The sequence below is a fragment of the Vulpes vulpes genome, chromosome 10 (genome assembly GCF_048418805.1).
Source record: "Vulpes vulpes isolate BD-2025 chromosome 10, VulVul3, whole genome shotgun sequence".
Lineage (NCBI taxonomy): Eukaryota > Metazoa > Chordata > Mammalia > Carnivora > Canidae > Vulpes > Vulpes vulpes.
In genome coordinates this window covers 936803-948152 of record NC_132789.1, presented here as the reverse complement: position 1 = coordinate 948152, position 11350 = coordinate 936803, and the positions used below count along the sequence as shown (strand labels likewise).

At 50.3% G+C, this 11350-nt stretch overlaps 1 protein-coding gene across 36 annotated transcripts in view; it reads left to right on the top strand.

Annotated features, from left to right (window-relative positions):
* The first annotated feature begins 1657 nt into the window (after nt 1–1657).
* EP400 (E1A binding protein p400) overlaps nt 1658–11350 on the top strand; it is a 100703-nt gene continuing 91010 nt past the window's right edge. For 16 of the 36 annotated variants that reach the window (XM_072722585.1, XM_072722584.1, XM_072722565.1 and 13 more), the window contains exons 1-3: nt 1704–1827; nt 9143–9296; nt 10137–10189. The gene's annotated coding sequence lies outside the window, so the exon portion shown is untranslated. Of the gene's footprint in view, nt 1828–9142; nt 9297–10136; nt 10190–11350 lie in introns of all 36 variants that reach the window. The other 20 variants (XM_072722591.1, XM_072722589.1, XM_072722579.1 and 17 more) reach the window with 5 other exon arrangements.

Genomic DNA, 11350 nt, shown 5'->3' with positions numbered 1-11350 from the left:
GAGGGCAAGACCCCGCACCTCCTTTCCCTGCCCTGGCCCCTGGACAAGGGAGGAGCTCAGCTGCCTGCCAGGTCCCCACAGTGGCCAGCATGTAAGATGTGCACCTGAGCCAGCCACCTGGGAAATGAGGAAATGGTGTGAGTTGCTCTCATCTGTGTGTACTGAGACCACACAGGTTCCTGAGAGAGCTGTCACTGGTTCTGTGTATAGTTGGACATTTTCTTCAGGAAATTTGGAGTTTACAGATTGTTGGGGGTGGGGGGCTCAAGGACCTGGTTTTGGACTGGACCAGATGCCTGGAGTGACTCCTAGAACAATACAGAACTGGCCCACTGAGACATCAATTCCTCATGCTGCCTCTGGAGCTGGGGGGATGGGAGGACCCAGAGCTCCCCCACCCAGAGCTGCTGACCTGCTGCCTAGAGCTGTGGTGCAGGGGGAGGGGCTCATGCCAAGAAGCTCAAAGTTGATGGCCATCCAGCATTGGGCCTCCCTTGCAGGAGAGAATTGTCAGCCCTGCTTTCAGGCAGGAAGTGAGCCAGGAGCAGTAGGAAGGTGGCGGCCACCTCCCATGCACCTCCAGTCTTGCACAAATGCCCCAAACCGAAGGGCATAACGCAGCTGGGATGCTGGCACGTAATGCTTTTAACTTTCCAGCTTCACCAAGGAGCCGGGCCACCCAGGCAGTTCTGTAGGAGGGAGAACGTTCTTGGGAACACGGCGAAGTGCAGCTGCCCACTCCTGCCTCCTTTTTACAGCCAGGATTTATTATTATTATTATTTTAAAATTTCAGTTTAACATCCAAAGGCATTTGCACCTGCACTTTGCCAAGATGCTTATCCTGTTAGCCTTCTTTCAATTTTTTAAGATTCAAAGAAATTTTTAAAGTCATCTCCATACCCAGCGTGGGGCTCGGACATTGAGATCGAGAGTCATGCTCTGCCGACTTATCCACTCAGGTGTCCCTGACCTTCGTTTCCTTTTTAAGTGAATTTTGTAATGAGCTGGAACTCGTCCGGCATGGCCGTGTCCTTCAACGTGCACAATTCAGTGGTTCCTGTACATCCACAGGGTTGGCCGGCACTACCCGGTCTCACATTTTCATCAGCCCCTAAAGGAATCCCACCCCGCTGGCAGTCGCTGACCTGTTCTGCTCTTCCATGAAGGCCTTTGCCTGGTCTTCCCAGGACCACCGCATTCCAGGGCTCACCTGCGTCCCGGCAGGTGCCGACGGGGCGGCCACCCCACAGCGGGCGGAGGCCCGCCCGTCGCCCACAGCCGCCCCGCTCTCCGGTTCATCAGCTGCCGCATCGGGGGTTCCTGTTCCGCGACTCCAAGGGCGGCGCCAGGAGCGCGTGTGGCTGCAGGCGGCGGGCGGGGGCCTGGGGGCCTGGGGGCGCGCCCCCCGCCCCTTTCCCTGGGTCGCGCAGCGCGTGCGCACTCGGGGGCTCACCCACATTTCGCCGCTTGAGAGCCCCCGGGTCCCGGAGCGCCGCCGCGGGGCCTCTCTGCGAGCCGGTGCTTCGGGCGGTGCCCGCCGCGCCCCCGCTATGCCCACGCGGGGCCGACTGCTCTCGGCGCCGCGCTCCCCGAGGAGCCGGCCCTGCCCAGCCGGACGCCGCCGCCCCGCCCCGCCCCGCCCCGCGCGGCCGCTCTAGCCCTCCGCGCGTCTCGACGCCTCTCGCGACGTCACTTCCGGCTCGCGGCCGCGGGCGCGCCGCCGCTTCCTCTGTCCGCGGCCCCGGATGCGCCGACCGGAGCGGCCCCGCCTCGACCCCCGCCCCCAGCCCTCGGCCCGAAGCGGCGGGACTGTGGTCCAGGCCCGGGTAGGTGGGGCTCGGGGTGGCGGGAGTCGGCGGGTCGGGGTCGGGAGTCGTGCGGCCCGCGTCCCCGGCCTTCCCCCACCAAGCGGGGCGCGTCGTCGGGGCCCGCGGGCGTGGGGGCGCTGCCGGGGAGGGGGCCCGCGGCTGTGGGGGGGGAGGGGCGCCGGCGCGGGGACGCGGCCCGGTGCTGCGGCCGTGGCCGTGGCTGGGGGCGGAGACGCGCCCGCCGGACCCCAGCGCCGGGAGGGGCGCTCTGCCCGCGCGGGGCTCTCTGGGCCTGGCTCCCGGGTGTGCGCCGCCGGCCCTTGGGCAGGGAAGGCCTCCGCTCTGCGGTGGGCCCGGCGCGGTGCCACCTGCGCGGCTGCGGGGACGGACTCAGCGACGCGGACCCGCGCGGGCCGGGCGGCGAGGGGCAGCGGGGAGGCCAGACCCAGCCCGGCCCGACGCGGCTGGCCCTGACGTAGTGGAGTCGGGGCGTGCGGGCGCCCCGCCACCGGCCTAGCCCTCGCCTCCCGCGGACCCCGGGCCTCCGCGCCGGCCTTGTCTCGCCCCCAGCACTTGCCCACGGAGACGCGTTGTCCTTCGCCCTTCGCTCCCGTCCCTGTTGGAGGAGGACAGCGCCGTGGGACGCTAGTACTGCTGTCCCGCTGTGGTACCTGTCGGAGGCTTCCTGTGTTTTCTGGCTGATTTCTGAAGTCACGTATGCAGCACACTGGTTTGGGTGACTTTTGTTTTTAGTGGGACCAATAACAGATGTGGTCCCTGAACGGTTGCCAGAAATGCAGGGATTATTTTGGAACTAGATCATTCTACCCCACGAAGATTAGCGCAGTTAATGCTTCTACAGCCTCTTGTTCTATTCATGCAATTTTTCTTGCTTCTTTCTCTTCCCTTCTTTCTTTTCTTTTCTTTTCTGTTTTTCCTTCTTTTTTTTTTTATTTTTATTTTTTATTTTTTATGATAGTCACAGAGAGAGAGAGAGAGGCAGAGACACAGACAGAGGGAGAAGCAGGCTCCATGCAGGGAGCCTGACGTGGGATTCGATCCCGGGTCTCCAGGATCGCGCCCTGGGCCAAAGGCAGGCGCCAAACCGCTGCGCCACCGAGGGATCCCTCCTTCTTTCTTTTTAAGGATTTTATTTATTTATTGAGAGACACAGAGAGAGAGGCAGAGACACAGGCAGAGCGAGAAGCAGGGTCCCCACAAGGAGCCTGATGCGGGACTGGATCCCAGGACGCCAGGAGGACCCCGGGATCACACCCTTGAGCCAAAGGCAGGTGCTCAACCACTGAGCTACCCAGGCGTCCCCATGTAATTTTTCTTTTATAATTGAGATTGTATAATGTAATTTTATGTGTTTTTAAAAACAGTATGATCACATGTTGTGAAGTCTGGTACAATAATTGCTGTTAGCACTGTAGTATCTGCAAACCATTATTTGGTTTCTTCTATCGGACCCACAATTTCTTGCCTACCGTAGGCCGTGGCTTTAATATTCACGTCTTGTTTTCAGTTTATCTTCTTTCCGAAGTATCTTTTTAAAGATGTCATTGTTTATTAGTCAGAGAGACCAGAGAGAGGCAGAGACACGGGCAGAGGCAAAAACGGGCTCCTTGCGGGGAGCCTGATGCGGGACTCAATCCCAGGACCCCAGGATCACGACCTGAGCCGAAGGCAGATGCTCAACCACTGAGCCACCCAGGTGCCCCTCTCTAAATATAGGAAAAAATCATGTGCTCCGTGTCACCATTTTCTCCTCTCATTTCCCTTGAACCAACTTCAGTTAAACTTTTGACCCCACCTCTTCTCTGAAAACCACTTCTCTTGGGGTCATCAATGCTGTTATATTGCCAAGGCCACCCATGGCTTCCTTGAAACATTATCTCCTTATGGCACTGAGATACCACACTATTGATTCTCCTTTTACTTTGCTGGATGCTCCCTCTAGTTTCTGTGCTGGTTCCTTATGCTCTCCTTTCCCCGTAAGTATAAGGATTCTAATGCCTCAGAGCAGTCCTCAGACCTCTCTGGTGTGTACACCCAGGTGATCTCATCCTGTGTCATGACTGTAGGTCACATGTCAACATATCCTGAATGTGTATCTCCCAGCTGGATCTTCCTGTTCCAAGTTCCAAATCTTACTTTAACTTGTGGGGAATCTGCTGCTTACACTCTGTTGCATTTCACTTGGACACAGCTCCATGTTTGTAGTTGCTCAGGTCAGAACTGTCCTGTGTCAACACTTTCAAAACCAGATTTAGACCTGACTGCTCCTCAGTGTCTTCTCATCCATGGCTGTCCTTCACTCCCCCTCCCCACCCATCTCTTACCTGGGTTATTCCAATGCCCTCCTCCCAGCTCTACCTGTTCACCCTATCTCTTCTGCACTTGAATCTCAACACAGCAGCTGGCTGATGTTTTTAAAACAAATCATGTTGTGCACTTCTTTGCCCAAAGCTCTCCGTAGTTCTTATCTCCGGAAAAAAACAAAGTCTTTAAGGCAATTTATGAAGCCCTTCAGGACCAGGTCCTTACTGCCCCTGTTACCTCATGTCCCTGCACCTCAGTCCTCATCCCCTGGCTCAGTCACACCTGGCTCAGGGCCTGGGCACACCCTGGCTGTGTGTGGAATGTTGGGTCCTACATGCCATGGTCTGACTCTCTTCAAAAGCCCCTCTTCAGAGAGGCTGTAGAACTCGACACCTTGCCCACATTGCTCACTGTCTCTACCTCATCTTGCCAGAGCTCTGCCATTGCACTTCCTGTGTATCACTTGACTGCCCTCCTTCTGGGGGCGGGAACCATGCTGTGTTCACTCTTGTGTCCCCAGTGCTTCAAAATAGTGCCTGATGGAGTAAGTGCTCAATAAATAGTTATTGAGTAAATATAACAATGAACAAATTCTTTTCTAAAGCAGGTGGATTTTTTTTTTTAAGATTTTATTTGTTTGAGAGAGAGTGAGCATGAAAGAGAGCAAGAAAGAGCCCGAGTGGTGTGGGAGGAGGGGGAGAAGCAGGCTCCCCACTAAGCAGGGAGCCCGAGGTGGGGCTCGATCCCAGGACCCCAAGATCATGACCTGAGCTGGCAGGCGTTTCACCTACTGAGCCACCCAGGTCCCCTAAAGCAGGTGGATTTGGTAGGGACCTAGGCATACAGGGATAATCAATGATTCTAGGGGATGCTGAAGAATAAAATTCGCATGCTTAGTTAGAAGAGGGAAGCTGGCTCTCCCAAGAGGAAGACCCATGCCGGAGGTGAGGAGGTGAGGTTTGACGTGGTTGGCGATGAAAGGGAGTCAGCTTGGAGGGTGGGAAGCCATTCAAGGAAGGGGGCAGTCTCTAGACCTTGCATTCCACATGAGGTTGGGTGTGGTTTCTCCACCTGTGTCATCTGTGGGGCCTTTGTACTGGCAGTGAATTCTCTCTGTCCACCCCCTCCCCCCCATGTTCATGTCTCAGTACACCTCTTGGGTGGGAGGGAAGCTGCTCTTCCCTAGCAGGGGTTTGTGGCTGTGCAGCACTGTAGTTCCCACTGGAACTGGGTCTTCCAGTGCCTGAAATTTTGTGGTCCCACTGTGGAAGTAGTCTCTACTTGGCTGGTCTGCTCCTTTCTTGGGAGCCTCGGGCAAGTGGCTTTGCTCCTCAGCCACCTGGAGAGGGACCATGTGCCCACTGCCTTCAGGAGTCACCTCTGGCCCTCTGTTTTCTTCTGGGCAGAGCATCTAACCTTTGCGCCTGTATTCTCAGCTCCACCTCCCCATGGTTCTTTATTTCTAGTTAGTGGAAATTTTTATCTTGTTTTGGTGCATTATTGTAGAAATAAATTTTAAAAATAATTTGTGTACTGAGTAAAGGGAAGGCCTTTGCATAACCTCATGTTACTTAGCTTTTTTTTTTTTTTAACTTTACACATCATAGTATTCACTTTTCTTGGTATAGAATTCTGACAATATTGATAGACATTGTGTAATTTCTATGACAATCAGGATTCAGAACAGTTCCTGGGGTGCTTGGGTGGCTTGGTCAGTTAAGCATCCAACTCTTGATTTCAGCTTAGGTCTGATCTCAGGGTCGTGAGATCAAGCCCCATATTGGGTTACTTGCTCTGCAGGGATCTGCTTGAGATTCCTTCCTTCTCCCTCTCTTCTCACTCATGCACACACTCTCTCTAAAAATGCCAATCTTGGGCAGCCTGGGTGGCTCAGTGGTTTAGCGCCATCTTCGGCCCGGGTTGTAATCCTGGAGACCCAGGATTGAGTCCCATGTCGGGCTCCCTGCATGGAGCCTGCTTCTCCCTCTGCCTGTATCTTTGCCTCTCTCTCTCTCTCTCTCTCTCTCTCTCTCTGTGTGTGTGTCTCTCATGAACAAATAAAATCTCAAAAAAAAATTAAAAATAATTAAAAATAAAAATGCCAGTTGCTTCACCCCCAACAATTCTCTAGCACCCTCACTCTCCTGAGCTCCTCCCTCTATAGCCACTGATCTGTCACTGATCTGTGCACGTGGCACAGTGAAACCCACAGAGTTTTAAACTCAGTTTGGCCCAGTTCATGTCATTTGGAATGTACGTATTTTAGGAATGAGCATGGAGCCTGCCTGATGTACTCTGAGGGGAGAAGAATGTGTATTTTGTTGGTAAATGGGACTTTTATTGCACCCTTTAATTTGTTAAGGAATGTTTGGTATTGCTCTCTTATGTGGAAAATCTTTTTTCCTGTAATTTTTTAAAGGTTTTTAAATATTTTATTTTTTAATATTTTAAAAGATTATTTATTTATTTATTTATCTATTCATGAGAGGCACAGAGAGAGAGAGAGGCAGAGACATAGGCAGAGGGAAAAGCAGGCTCCCTGCAGGAAGCATGATGTGAGACTCGATCCTGGGACTCCAGGATCACATCCTGGGCCGAAGGCAGACATTCAACAGCTGAGCCACCCAGGTGTCCCTATGAGTTCCTTTTTTGTAAAAGTAAGCAGCTATTTACAGGATATCAGTGTTTGTAGACTGTTGTAGTGAACATAACTAGGAAATACATTTTTTTGAGAAAAAATTAAGTATATAACAGATTTATGTACATATCCTTTTTTTTTGTAGAAAACAATGCAGGCAAGATGTATCTATTTATACATCTGCCTATCTTTTCCTTTTAGCAAGGGTAGTGTCCCACATAGAATCTTTTGTGTTTTATTTGACTTCATGTGACATTTCTGGAAATTGCTCTGTACGAGTTCACAGAGAGCTTTCTTATTTGTACAGCTGCGTAGAGCTCCATTGAGTGGATATACCAAATAAAGTCAACCAGTCTGTGAAATGTGGATGTGTAGTTTATTTTTATTTTAAAGATGTTTTTTTTATTCATTCATGAGAGACACAGGGAGAGAGAGAGAGAGTGAGGCAGAGACACAGGCAGAGGGAGAAGCAGGCTCCATGCAGGGAGCCCGACATGGGACTTGATCCCAGGTCTCCAGGATCAGGCCCTGGGCTCAAGGTGGCGCTAAACTGCTGAGCCCAATTATTTTTAATGTGTGTGTTTACAAATAATGCTGCAGTGACTGAACTCTGTGCTTATGTGTTTTTGTACCAGAGGTGGCTATTCAGGGTGAGTTTGTAGTGGAACTGCAGGGTCCAGCATGTGGACCAGCACATGCGGTTTTATGAAGTGGTGCCAGGTCCTTGGGTCGGGTCGGACAGCACTATAGCAGAGCTGAGTGGACCTGACTTCTCCCAGCCTCACCAGCAGTATGTCTGGCTTCTGAATTGTGCATTCTGATAGATGAAAAATGGCATTTCAGTTTAGTTTTAATTGCAATTCTTTTATTAAGAGAGATGATTTATAAGTTAATATGCTTGAAAGAATTCAACTTCAGGTCTTGGAGTTCTACTTTGTTGTACTGATTTCTGTAACAGGAAATGTCATTTCGTAAGTGAGGAGGTCTGGGAGTGAGTGACTGAGTCGCATTTAGCCTGTTGCTTGTGAGCAGCCTTGTAGAGATACTTTGTTGGTTCATGAGGGCCAAATCTGCGCTCTGGGTTTTGCATAGGCCAGAGTTACGGACTGGTCCTTATTTTCAGCAGGCTGGACTGTCTCTGACACCTCCATGTCTGCCGCTGTGTGTTTCCTCACGGCCTGCTGGGGTTCTTTGGGCCATGAGCTGTGTACTGGACACGGGTGGTGTGGATGTGCAGAAGCACTTCCCTGTGGTGACAGCAGTGGCCCTGTGTGATGAACAGTGCCCAGGCCTTGCCTTTGGCTTCGAGGGTGCCCCGTGACTATGGTGACAACATTGCAAAACTCCCTGAAGCAGGGGAGACGGTCCTGGCTGGGTCTGGGGAAGTGTGGGGGCAGAGAGGGGGGTGAGTTTGGGAAGGGAGCAAGGCTCATGGCCTGAGCTCCCTACTTGGGGAGGGGGAATAAGAGAGCTCCTGATCCCTAGCTGCCTGATCTGGCAGCTCCTAGATAGGACACCAGGAATGGTGGGTGGGCAGCAGGAGCAATTTGAGGCTTCAGCAGTGGGGCTGGGAGCAGCTGCTGGGGGTGTCCAGTCTCTCAAGCCATCCATCCCTCCCTCTCATGGGTTCTGACCCAGGGACCCCTGCCCTGCACAGAACAGGGCCCAGATTAGTGTTCCTTAGAGTGGCATTTTCCTGGCATCTGGAAGTGCCCCTTTATGATGTCACTGTCGCCCAGACAGAGCAGCAGCAGGGATGTGGGCCTGTGGCTGGCATCCTGCTGCCAGTGGCACTAGGGAGCATTGCACACAGTGACCTGAGGGCCTGTACACTGCCTCTTGCCAGGCTGCATCCATGCTCTACCATGGTGCCCCAACCTAAGCCTCATCCTGAGCAGTACCTGCGTGGGACTGTGAGCTTAAGGGTTGGCTCCAGCTCTTTCTGTTGGGCCTTGAAAGTAGAAACAGCTACTACCAAAAAAAATTGTTTCGCCATTGGTGGTAGTTTTGCTTTCCATTGGGGTGACCGTGGCACATATTTAGGGAATGCTGCTCTAGATAAGCGGTTTCTTTATATCATTGTTGATTGGGTTTATTTCTCTACCTGACTGTAAGCTCACTGAAATCAGGATTTACTTTAAAAAGTTGAGGTATAATTTACTTTAAAAAGTTGAGGTATAATGTTCAAAGTTCATGCTTTAGTGTGTGACTGTGACTTTGGACAAACACATTAGTAACCACTTTCACACATTTAGTGGAAGAGTGGGTCCACCCCCCAGATTCTCTCTGCTGCTCCCGAGTCAGCCCCTCCCCCACCTCCAGCCCTCAGCATCTGTCTAATCTCTGTCCCTCTGGTTTTGCCTGTTCCAGAATATCATGTCATGTCAGTGACCTGCGCAGTGTGATCCTTGCGTCTGGCTCTGCTCCTTGGCATCTTGCAACTCATCGTGGTGTGAGTGCTTGGTAGCTTGGTAGCTTGGTCCTCATATCGCCAAGGAGTGCTCTATCCCTTCTCCAGGTGAAGGTCAGTATTCATATTTTGATATATTTCAGTGGCTAGCTATTTATATCTTTAACAGAGTAGTGGCTATATCATATAATTGGTATCCTGCTTCTTTCATGGTAATATGTCTGCACATTTTTCATTTTTATTAGAGCCTCCATCTAGAACTACTTGGGCACTGGATAGTTCCGGTTACTTTTTTTTTTTTTTTTTTTTTTTTTTTTTTTGAACTCTTACTGTATTCTGCAATAAATATTTTTATGCACAATTTAAAAAAAAATAGGTGAATTTCCTCAGGAGAGATTTCCAGAGCTAGTCTTACTAGGTCAAAGGTAATGGGTCAGGTGGGTTGCTTCTGCTTTCCTAGCACTGTCGCCCACCTTGTCAGGCATGTCCTGGCCTCTGAGCTCTTTGAGATCTCTGCCCTGTGTTCCTACCTGCCTCTCAACCCTCCACTAGATGTGGGGTTGGCAGGGTGCCAGTCGTGTGATATAGTATCTTGGCTAAGTGGATCTGGGAGATACTTATTTCAGTCTGTATTACTTTATAAGCGGTGAAGTTGGACATTTCCCTTCCAGCTAGTTAAATAGATGTTTTTCTTTTGTAAACTGTCTGTTGTCCTTAATTCATTTTTCTGTGGGATTTCAGTGATTTCCACTTTATATGAGTACTTTCTATAGTGTAGTGATAGCCCTATCATAACTAATGATTATCATAACAAATGATCATCATAACTAATGATCATAACTAATGATCATAACTAATGATCATCATAACAAATAGTCATGATTTTGATGATTTATTTTTGAATTTTAAACATTTTAAAATTTTGCATGTCTTCAAATCCATCTGTCTTTTCAGATACAACTTTACTGTTTTAAGTTTAGGAACTTGAATTCCGCTTCAGAGCTTTAGTAAGTATTCATTTTTGTATTCTCTATGTATTTCTATTTTGACTCTTTTACAATTGGTATAAAACTTGGGATGTTACCTTATGAAAATGCTCCATTTATTTTGGTGAATGATTTGTGGTGAGAATTGAAATAGGATTTTCACTCTGTCAGTGGTCATGACATATTTCCTCCTAAGTCTTAGCTTCCCCTGGTTTTGTGAATTGTTATATGTGAGCGAGCTCATTTATGGCTTTTGTTCTCTCTCTTTGCTCACTTTTGATGTTGTGAGAATGTATTCTAAGGAAATAATCCTAAATATGCCCTTGTGTTTATCACATTTGTTCTATTTTTGTGCCAGTTCCACACATGTCTCCTCATAATGCTTATTTACAAGGCTCAGGAGCAAGAGCTCGTTCTGAAAGCAGGAGGTGTGCTGAGGCCCCCGGCCCTGAGCCACCATGGGAGGCTTCTGCTCAGGGGCGAAGGCAGGAACATGCTGGTGGGCTGCTCATTATGGCTGTTTTTCACTGTGACCATGATCTCCTGTGAGACATGTGTGTTGCAGCTTGCCTGTGATCTTGGACTCTCTTTAGCAGTAGCCTTCAGAGCAGAAACTATCTTTTCTGTTGTTTAAATAGGCACCAATTTTCGTGTTTTCCCAACCTTTACTGGCATACCCATACATTCTGTAGCTTCTAATTCTGCATACCATCTATCTTGGCCAGGGTTCCACGTGTAGTTGTATTTTTGCATTGTAACTTTTGTAGCTTCTGGTTTCTGATGTTTTTACCCCTGTCCTCTGAGATAATTTGTGATGCCCTGTGGATGACGAGACCGGCCCTATTGCTTGTTTTGAGTGGCAGGGTGGAAAGAACACCAAGAAATGGGGAGCTCAGTGTGTCGGTTAAGACTTGAGAATTTCCAGTGGTGAAAGGCTATTTCTGTGCCTGTGACCCTGTTGTAGTGGGGAGCAGACACCTGGGGCAGGGGGCTTTGGAGGACATCATGTCCCCAGTGGGGTCGTATCCCTCGCAGACACTGAGACTCTAGCTGGATCTGACTTGGGAGCATTCTGGGGTCCTGAGAGCTGACCCCCAGCACATGTCTTCTACTCTCCCAGTATCTCCCTGGTCCTCTGCACAAAGCTGTTTGGGCTAGGAGCCCCTTTGAAGCTGTGGTACC